Consider the following 10813-nt stretch of genomic DNA (forward strand, 5'->3'; position numbering starts at 1 on the left):
GGTAAGCCCAACAATTCTAACCACAAATCCACGCACTTTCACCACATTTTGCAAGCAATACACATAATATATAAAGAATTCCAGAGGGATAAGGATTCTGGAGGAGAAGGACTGTGTGTAAAGCAGGGTGTCGTTAAGCGCCTTATATGATTCACCCCGTTCATGGAATCCTCGATTACTTATCGACCCCCGTTATTATGTAAATTTCTAAAATGAAATTCTAAAGTATAATTAATAAAAAAATTTCCTGATTTACAAACAATAATTCTTTTGTCTTTTTTGTGTCATTATCGCTTTTTAAATGAGAAACATTTCAAGAAATTCAATGAAAATCAACAAAATTCAGTCATTTTAAAAATTGATAAAGGCGGAATTTTTAATGTGAAATATGTGTTTGGTGAAGACTGGTTATTGCATCGATATTTTGGCCGTAAATTTGAGTAAATTCAGAATTGTCTGACAACTGAAACTACTCTACAATAGTAGTAGTAGTAGTAGTAGTAGTAGTAGTAGCAGTAGTAGTAGTAGTAGTAGTTAGTAGTAGTAGTAGTAGTAGTAGTAACATGGGAGCATGCGCTTAGGCATCAAGGGAAGCAGGGGGGCATCACAGAAATGGTAAATGGTTTACGACACAAAAGAAATGACTTTAAACTTGCTAGAATAATATTCAAAGTGGTTTATATGAGCGCAAATATATTTTCGAAGTGTTCATGGTTTCATAGTGAGGCTCTGATCAAAGACTTTGCTATCATTTCCAGATTTTTACATCTAAATACCGGTTGCTTAACTGTAGACTGGAACAAGCCTTAAGATGTCCGCATTTGCACAGGAAGACATCTAAATACTTCAATGCAAGTGATGGATAAATTAGTATCCGCCACACAAATGAGAGGAGCCTAAATTTAGGAGATAAATGCCAGGTCAATATCTGGTTTGACTTTCTACTAACTATCGGTATTCGCACCAAATTAAAATATCTTTTTTATAAATCATAGCAACACATATAGGACAGAGACACTGTTTATAAGCTAAATCTCGATAACGCAGATAGTGACATCATAAATAAGTTTCTTACATTACAGATAACTAATTTAATTTGACAGAATCTAATTAATTTTAATTTATTATTTAATCTCATTTTGTACCTAGCTGTTGTACAAAAACACTGAGACATTCACTGTGACCTACTCTAAGGTGGAGGACTCTCAGTTCTGTCGTTTAAACTGAAGGTCGAGATGAGGTTAAATACGTCAAAAATTTTTATAGTCATATCAAATCTCTAAATTTCCCTCTCACTTTCTTTTTCAATCTAAAACCATAATAAAAAAAAAAACTGAAATACGTTAGACATGCCTAAATAGAATGAGTTCGCCTCGAACCATATTTGTGGACAGAGGTGCTGAGCTGAACATAGATGGTTGCAAATGCTGTTGCATATTTTCTATGCAGCAGAAACACGTGTCGGTCGTATAAACTAATTATGCTATATAATTAACTGTGAAACTAAAAGAAAAAATATATGAAGATGGACCAGTTTCCGTATTCTTTGTAATTGCTTTGAGTTATGTGTGTGTGTGTGTGTGTGTGTAGATGTATGTATGTACATATGTATGTATGTATGTATGTATGTATGTATGTATGTATGTATGTATGTATGTATGCATGCATGCATGCATGTATGTATGTATGTATGTATGCATGCATGTATGTATGTATGTATGTATGTGTGTAGGCGCAGGAGTGACTGTGTGGTAAGTAGCTTACCAACCACATGGTTCTGGGTTCATTCCCACCGCGTGGCACCTTGGGCAAGTGTCTTCTACTATAGTCTCGGGCCGACCAAAGCCTTGTAAGTGGGTTTAGTAGACGGAAACTGAAAGAAGCCCATCGTATATATGTATATATGTATGCAGAAGAAATCTTTATATCTTATCAATACATATATATCTGTGTGTATGTGTATATGTGTGTGTGTGTGTGTGCGTGCGTGTGCGAGTGTGTGTTTGTGTAGCAATGTCTTAGATGTGGGAGCAGAACTCCACTCAATCGTTGTTGCCATTCGTGCTTCGTGGGCGGTTTGCAATTGTTGGCTTTAGCTCTGAAAACAAAGTCCAGTATCTTAGGAAGGTACACACTGCTAATTTCATACACACACACACACACGCACGCACACACACATGCACATGCACGCACGCACATACACACACAGACACACGCAGACACGTGCTCACACACACACATGGATTTTACATACTGCACTTATACCTCACAGAAACAAACATATTAATTACACATATATCACGCCCACATTACATACACATCTTACACATACAGCATAGAGACATTCCAGTCATCACGTATATCAAACACCTACACACACATGTACACACACACACATACGCACACATACATACTCATACACTTACACAATCATATTATAATTCGCATTTACACCCACATCACACAAATAAAGACATACATTATGCACACCTCACACAAACGCACACATCTCATAAATACAGCACAGGTGCCTTCTAGTCAATATTCATCTTTTTTTTTCTCACACATACATAGATGCTGGCACACACACGCGCCCACATTATTAATTCGTACGTATCCCACATACAAGCACGCAAACACATACGCATTATGGATACATCACGCCCACATATCACTGATACGGCACAGAGACGCTCTCTTTATCACGTATATCACACGCAAACACGTTATATACTACGCATATACAGCCCACAAACATACACACACACACACATAATTCATACACATATCGCAAATACAAACATCACATTTTCATCACAACACACACATACACACACTTTAAACATTGCAATTACGCAAACACATATTTCATACAATTTCTGCAGATTTATCACACCCACTCAGACATGATCTAGACGCTTTATTCACCACAATACATACATTACACACACCCACACATAATATACAGCGTATATACACATCACACACAAGCATATTATATATACACTGCGCATACACTACAAACATATATACACACACATAAATATTATATACATCACACATACAAACACCTCACGCATGTATTAAACCACACAGGTTATATAGATTACATATTACATTCACAATACAATCTAAACTCCCTTATACATTCACAATACAATCTAAACTCCCTTATACACAAACCGCATGCGTTATATACACCACACAGATATTGCCTTCATATCACTATATACACACTTCCACACACGATATATATTACACATTTTTATATACAGATATATCTCACACATATATACGTTATATACACCACCTTCACACATTATACACCAGCAATACATTACATTCATATCTCTTTTGACACACCATATATACGATCCACTTCATACATACATACATACATACATGCATACACACGTACATACATAAAGGGTTTGGACAAAATAATGGGAATACCTTAAAATTTCAAACACCTTTATTTCAATATGGAGTAGGGCCCCTCTGGCAGTAATTACAGCTTCAATTCTACGAGGTATGGACTCGTACAAAGTTTGAATTGTTTCCAAACGGATTTTTGCCCATTCTTCAACTAAAACAGTCTCCAGTTCTTTTAGTGATGATGGCGGAGAATATTGACTCCTTACTTGTTTTCCTAAAATGCACCATAAATGTTCAATAATATTGAAATCTGGGGATTGTGGTGGCCAGATAAGATGTTCAACTTCACTAGAATGTTCCTCGTGCCATTCAGTAACACCTTTAGCTGTGTGAATTGGTGCATTATCATTCTGAAAGATTGCGTTTCCCGCCGTAAACGGTTCCGCAACCATAGGATGAATTTGATCAGATAAAATGCTTAAATAGTCTTGACTATTAATTCTGCCATGAAGGGAAACCATTGAGCCGGCGGATTTCCAAGATATAGCCCCCCCCCCCAGATCATCACAGATCCTGCTCAATGTTTCACAGTTGAAAGAAGGCAGTCTGGGCCAAATGCTTCTTTTGGCTGTTTCCACACGTATACTCGACCGGTGGTCGGAAATAAGGAAAAGGATGAGACGTCCGAGAAAATAACATTCTTCCACTGCTCTAGGGACCAATTCTGTAGGTTTTTACTCCACTCTAAACACTTTGCAACGTTTGTTCTTGAAAGTAATGGTTTTCTGATTGCAGCTTTCCCGTGAAATCCGGTTTTGCGCAGCTCCCGGCGAACAGTTTTTGTGGAAACCGGGTTCTTGAGGTGGTCATTAAGCTCTGCAGTAAATTTGGGAGCTGTACTTTTGTGATCCTTTCTAACAATTCGCGTAAGAGTTCGACGGTCCCTATCTGGAAGTTTTGGTTTTCTTCCGGAGTTTTGTTTCAACGGAGAGGCTTTTCCCTCTTTCTCAAAGGCTGTCATTACTTTCGAGACAGTACTTCTTGATACACCAAACATTTTGGCTGTTTTCGTTAGGCTAGCGCCCGCCATACGAGCACCAACAATTTGATCTCTTTGAAAGTCTGATAGATCTGTCACTTTAATGAATTTTAATTACTTTTTTTCTGATGATATCTGATAAGAAACAGCAATTTTAGCAAAACATATTAGACAACGCTAATAATAAATCAAAAAACATAAAAATAAACAAGCTTTTGACGGTTTTATAGATATTTCAAAATCATGATGCTATGATGCTAGGTGTTTCCATTATTTTGTCCAACCCCTGTATATATATGTATGTATATATTTATATATACACACGACAGGCTTCTTTCAGTTTCCGTCTACCAAATCCACTCACAAGGCTTTGACCGGCTCCAGGCTATAGTAGAAGACACTTGTCAAAGGTGCCACGCTGTGGGACTGAACCCAGAACCATGTGGTTGAGAAGCAAGTTTCTTACCACACCTGTGAATGTGTATATATATATATATATATATATATATATATATATATATATATATATATATATATATATATATATATATATATATATATATATATATATATATATATATATATATATATATATATATATACTCGTTTTGCAAGATTTTTGATATCATGTATATATTGTAGAAACAGCATTGCATAGACAGATATATTAACATTCATAACACTATATGCACTTTCATACACATCTCATACATTACACGCCTACACACACACACACACACACACATACACACACACACACACACTGACATATATTTACCATCTCTTTGCAACAAACATCTGTTCGACTCGAAACCAAGATATTCCACCGACCATTAAGCCATACTTCACTCCGTTACACACATAAGCACACGTGCGCGCGCTAGCACACACGTACACACACATACACACACCTATACGTTCACACACACACTCGTAGAAATCACCTCCCACGTAACGGGCGCCCACACTCACCCAACACCTAACACGTTCACCTCACACCGCCCACTCATTGAATAGATTTTTGACACTTTCATCAGATATTCCGTACCATACGTGTGTGTGTGTGTGTGTGTGTGTGAAATGTGGAATGGCATGTGTGTTAATGTGTGTGTGTGTGTGTGTGTGTGTGTGTGGTGTGAGTATATATTGTGTGTATGGTGTGTGTGTGTGTGTGTGCATGAGATATAGCATGAGGTGTATCCAATGTGTGTGTTTGTACGTCATAAGTGTAAATTATGTATGTATATTGCATGTAGTGTATGGTATTTGTGCAGTGTTTGAGGTTGTAGGTGTATGTGTATGTGTGTGTGTGTGCGTCAGTGGCAAGAAAATGGGGTCACACGCACGCACGCACTCACACACACACACACACACACACACACACACACACACACATATATATATATATATATTTAAGCATATATATAAATATATACCCTCTCTCTCTCTCTCTCTCTCTCTCTCTCTCTCTCTATATATATATATATATATATATATATATATATATATATATATATATATATATATATATATATGAAGAACTACATACATACCTGCATACATACGTACATACATGCATACAAATCATCAGCTCTATACATATCGCAATAACACATTGATTTAAACATAGACATCTCGTCATCAGCTGCTCTATTGGAAAGTTGGAAACCATTGTGGTTTCGACACGTAGCACATATATATATATATATATATATATATATATATTACATGCATACACATATACACACACACATACACACACATACAAACACACACACACACGTATGCATGCATGTATGTTACGTACATGTATATATGTGTGTGTGTGTGTGTGTGTGTGTATGTATGTGTGTGTGTGCGCGTGTACTTATAAATTTACGCTCATATATATATATATATATATATATATATATATATATATATATATATATATATATATATATATATATATATCTGAAAATAGTTGAACATTAAATTGAAGGATCACTTATGAAAAACACTCCCTCATGAAAAAAATGTTGTCTGTGACTCCGAAAAGAGAAGACCCTAAAGGGGGACAGTAGAGTCCTAAAAATCGGAGTAGAAAATCATTAGAGTTTAATGTAATTAAATAGTGGTTAGGAGGATTTTAAACTATAGATGTTATACATGTATGGTCAAAATAAAAATGAAAAATTAAAAATATAGTAAAAATAAAATGAGATGCATGGACGGAGTGATATATAGTTGTTGGTGCATGGGTGTATATATATATACATACATACACATACATACAGAAGAATATGTACACATAGGTACAAACATACGTATATATACCCATGCAGACAGACACGCACATACACTCACGTACACATGCACAGACACACACTCACATGTATATATGTGTGTATACATGCATACACACACATATATATATATAAATCCATACACGCACATACAGATACCACACGATCATGCACGTATATCAGTACATCCATATACACACACACACATACATACATACATATACATATATATATGTGTATGTATATTTATATATATATATGCATTATGTATGCGTGCGTATGTGCGTGAGTGTGTGTGTGTATGTGTGTGTGTGTGTGTGTGTGTGTGTGTTGCATCACTTTAGAATATGAAGTTATAATACAAACTGACTTCAGGACGTCTCGGTGATGGCGCCAACCCCAGCAGCGATCATCGTTTGCTACAGGCGAAGATCCTGATCAACTAAATCAGAGAGAAAAACAGAAAACCGCTCTGCACACTTCAAAGAAGAATCAACGCGTTACTACGACCTTCGAAGTGATGCAGTTTCCGGATGCTATCACGAGGAAAGTTTCGAGTCAACTTGAAGAGGTCGATGAAAACTACAATTCACTGGTCCAGAAAATTAATAGCAACAAAAGCAATCAGACAACATCTAGGAAATGATGGCGAGAATTATAGATTGAAGAAATTGGTGCAGACTGCAGAGGAAAGGAAAAAGTCTAAAAAGATGCAGAAGAGAGATGGTACTCGATTGGTCAAAGGACAGGATCATGGCGATGGACAAACGCGAAATGGGAGAGGCGTTTAAAAACCTTCTACGTCAACCGTTTTAAAAATCAGTGAAAATCGATCCGCCCCCGTTAACAAATATTGGGAAAAATACCACCGATTCTGGTCAGTGAAATTGGAACTGCTCTGGAGCTGATGGAAGCAGATAAAGCGCCAAGAAAAAGATGGCATAATGGTAGGTATGTTAAGGAACGGAGGCGAAGAACTGTGATATATGTTTGTGTGTTCATTCTTTCTCATAATTTTAAGTTTATTTTGACCGGTCGCTCTCCTGGTGGCAAGATTTTGAAGAAAAGGAAATTGTCATCGTTTCTAGTGTAAGAGTTCGTTCTTTGAATCGTAAGAACGTCTTAGAAATTTTCAAAGACTCCAGATATCGTGGTCACTTGTAGCTTACGAATTAAGGAGTTACGTTCTTTTTCCACAAATCCAACTTCAGTTCTACTTTGATCCAGGCGGGTCGGTATATAACCTGTTGCTCCAACGATAAAGGGTGTAAAGCTGAACGTGCATCTTGGATACTGGATCTGCCAGCTACTCATCAATGGTCCGTAGACATCCACCTTTTCCTGCATTTTTCTTACCACATTAACTCAAGTATTGCACTTGATTTCTACGGCAGGGCATGCTTTTCAAATGTGGTCCCAAATAACAATATCAGGCCGGTATGCATGCATGTATGCATACATGTATGTATGTATTCGATATACACATATGTTTACATATATATTTTTAATGGCGACGATTCTAGCTCATGAAACTTCAGCAAAGCTCAATGAATGCTATCCATAAATGAAGAAAAGAATAAAACTCCTTCTCACAATCTTATCATACAGTGAGAAGACTGAAGCGTTGCTGCTTTCCTTCCCTAAGGACATCTTTGATGAAGAGAAGGTATTCAACACAGTCCCAGGTTGTTTTCTTTCCTCCTGCCTGTTCAGACTCCAAATACTTTCATTTTGAAGAAATACATTTAAACAAAAGTGCACGCAGTTTTTATTTAACATTTCATCATGGAATTGGCCTATCGTTATTTCTTTTCGCCACATGAGTCTCATGGTATGTATGTATGTGTGTATGTATGTATGTATGTATATGTATGTGTGTGTGTGTGTGTCTAACTCTTTAACCAGTTTCAGCTCGAAAGCTACTGTCATGCGAGGGCACCACCGTTATATATGTTTGTGTGTGTGTGTGTGTGTGTGTGTGTGCCTGTATACATGCGTATATATATATATATATATGTATATGTAACACAATCTTTCTCTCTCTCGCTCATTCTCTCTCTCTCTCTCCCTTCTTGTGCGTCTGTGTGTGTGTGTGTGTGTGTGTGTGTGTGTGTGTGAGTGTGTTACACTTCTCCACTCTATCGTTCTCTCTTTCTCATAACGACACCCACTACTTTACCCCCCGCCCAGCTATCCAATGTCTTAGATTCCCAGGTAACAAAAGCCGTTGTAAAGGCGATGACGTCAAAGCGCACTACCTCGAGGGTCAAAAAACGAAACATCCGGGCCACTGTCACAATACCGCCATGATGCAAAAATTACGAAAACTAAATCACAGCATTAACAGCGATTGTATCTGCCGTTTCTCCTTTGTTCTCTCTGTGTGCATCCATACATACATACATACATATATATATATATATATATATATATATATATATACACATACATACGTACACACATGTAGACAACCACATATATATGTACATTCATACATACGTACATAAACGCATATGTAAATACTAATACACACACGTAGATGCTAGTCTATCACAATGTCGTGTGTGCGTGGGTGCAGGAATTCACACGTTTCGCTTATTCCGTTTTCATTTTACACACACACAAACACACACATACGCACACACACACACACACACACACACATATACTTCTCGGCCTTTTGGCTAAGATTAAAGTGTAGTATATGTCGGTGTGTGTATGTATGTATAACGTACCTGTATGTATATTTAAATGTACAGTATATGTATATATATATATATATATATATATAGAGAGAGAGAGAGAGAGAGAGAGAGAGAGAGAGATGCCAAATTTTGGCACAGGTCCAGGAATTTGGCGGAAGGGGTTGAATCGATTACATCGACCAAAGTGTTCAATTGACGCTTATTTTACGGAGCCTGAAAGGATGAAAGGCAAAGTCGATCTCGACGAAATTTGAACTCAGAACGTCAAGACAGGCGAAAAGCCGCTAATCATTTTTTTCCCCCGGCATGCTAACGATTCTGCCAGTTCACTACTTTACCATACATACATACGTACGTACGCATACATACATATGTATATATATACATATATATATATATATATATATATATATATATATATATATATATATATATATATATATATATATATATATATATATATATATATGTATGTATGTATGTATGTATATATATATATATATATGTGTGTGTATATAAGGGTGGACCTTATGGACTCTATATGTGTATATGTGTGTTTGTGTGTGTCTGTGTCTGTGTGTCTCTGGTGTGTCTGTCCATCAGCCGGTATTTTCTCTTTCTTTCTTTTGCTTCAACCTCTGTTCTGAATATTACACGCATAACATCACCGTATGATAATATATGATACCATAGTTTACTTTACGACCACCGGAAGATGTTATTCAAAACAACGGTTAAGGCTGCCCGCGATTGTTCTTTCGAGGACATGAGAAAAGCTGCTACGTATTTTGAGATACAGACGCACGCTGTTTTCTGTTTTTCTATCTCACTGTTCAGCGAGAGACACAGGTATAGATGCGTCTGTCACAGTAACGCAACTCTGCCAGGCAGGGCTTTCCTCTCACGAAACTCGTGCGTGTGAATACATGCTTGCATGAGTGTGTGCGTGTGCATGCATGCGCGTGTGTGTATATATGTATGCGTGTGAGTGAATATATGTGCGTATTATAGCTGCGGTTTTTGTTATTTCTGTCGATTTGTGTCGTTTAAATTGCTCCAAAATTATTTTATTTTCTGCCAGAAAATCATTACACGTTTCTTCTAGCCAAATAAATGTATTCTTCTGAGAACTTCAATGTCTCTTCTTTTCGTTTATTTTTTATTTTTTTGCTATCTGTAAAATTGTTTTGTTTTTATTTAATTTTTTTTTTTTTAATATCTTGTTTTTGTTTTGTTTTGTTTTTTTTGCGGACGGTGGTGGTGGTGGTCGATGGTCGTGTTGAAATAATATAACTGGTTTGCTTGTTTACAAGTGGTTGAACAAAATTTGTCGCAAATTCAATTTTTTTTTTTTTGCCCCCAAAGACAGGTAAATTAATGCAAACAATTAAATCCCAATCTGTATTTAA

Source organism: Octopus bimaculoides, chromosome 21 (assembly GCF_046866305.1).
Source record: "Octopus bimaculoides isolate indiv1 chromosome 21, ASM4686630v1, whole genome shotgun sequence".
NCBI lineage: Eukaryota > Metazoa > Mollusca > Cephalopoda > Octopoda > Octopodidae > Octopus > Octopus bimaculoides.